Source organism: Arachis duranensis, chromosome 1 (genome assembly GCF_000817695.3).
Source record: "Arachis duranensis cultivar V14167 chromosome 1, aradu.V14167.gnm2.J7QH, whole genome shotgun sequence".
Taxonomy (NCBI): Eukaryota; Viridiplantae; Streptophyta; class Magnoliopsida; order Fabales; family Fabaceae; genus Arachis; species Arachis duranensis.
In genome coordinates, this window is record NC_029772.3 from 86,081,334 (window position 1) to 86,082,717 (window position 1,384).

Here is a 1,384-nt window from a genome sequence, read left to right on the forward strand (position 1 = left end):
AAAGAGACTTGAGGGAGTAAGTCCTTAGGGGTGTCTTAACACCTAGCACCTTAAACCAACTAGTTTGGGAGTGTTGGCTGAAAGCTTATCATAAAGAGTTGCCCTCTTACAAAGCACTTAGCAAAAAGAAAAATAAACTTTGAAAAAAGAAGGAAGGATCAATAAGAAAGAAGTCTCAAAGGATGCAATCAAGAAAGTGACCAAGGAGTTGATAAAGGCTTGAAACCTAAAGGGGAGGAACCTAAGTTGCTATGCATGAAAACCCATAAACCAGGAATTCTACTTCTATTTTATCTTCTTGTTCTTTCATTTCATTCTTCTTATGCTTCAGTACTTGCTTAGGGACAAGCAAGCTTTAAGTTTGGTGTTGTGATGCCAGGGCATCTAGGCCAGTTTCACTTACCTTTTCTTTACTGTTTTAGGGTAGTTTCATGCCTTTTCTTAGTGAATAAGGCAAGTTTTGGATGAAAATACACTCACATCTTGATTCAAGCAACTATTGTGAACTTTGCATGATTTCATGAGAATTTTCCTAGAATTGCATGATAAATTGATGATGCATAATCTCATGACTTTGGCTAGAACTTTGATGCACTTAATTGCTTGATTTCAGGGCAAAGGAAGCAAGGAAGAACCATGTTAGTATTCACGTTAACCTAGTTAACGTGAATACTAACGTGGAATGGTAAAAAGCTTGCAACGTTAATGAGAAAAGTGATCACCAATAACGCCTGCGAAGCCATTCATAGCTCACGTTACTTGCCACGTTAACTAAGTTAACGTGGTAGTTAACGTAGAAGAAAAAGAGAACTCCAACATTAAAAGAAAACGTGAACACCAATAACGTTTTTCTCCAACGTTAGTGGTAAAAGTGAACACCACTAACGTTGAGAAACTTGGCAATGATCCACGTTAAGAGTCACGTTAACTTAGTTAACGTGAACTCTTACGTGCAAGAGGAAAACAAAAGCCAACGTTAGTGACACTCACTTTTGTCACTAATGTTGGGCCAATTAGCATTGCCTATGTTAACTTTCACGTTAAGACCGTTAACGTGAAAGTTAACGTGGAGTTGAGATCAAGGAGCCAACGTTAGTGACACTCACTTTTGTCACTAACGTTGGAAGATGGCATCATTACTACGTTAAGTTAACGTGAGTTCTAACGTAAAGAATTTGGGCATTTGGAGCGTTAGTGACAAAGGTGAGTGTCACTAACGCTCTCGAAGGTGAGACACATCCACGTTAAGAGTCACGTTAGCTACACTAACGTGAACTCTAACTTAGGAACAAAAGGCACCAAGCAACGTTAATGGGAAAAGTGATTCCCAATAACGTTCGCGAAGGGGTATAAGCCAACGTTATTGGGAAAAGTGAGTCCCAAT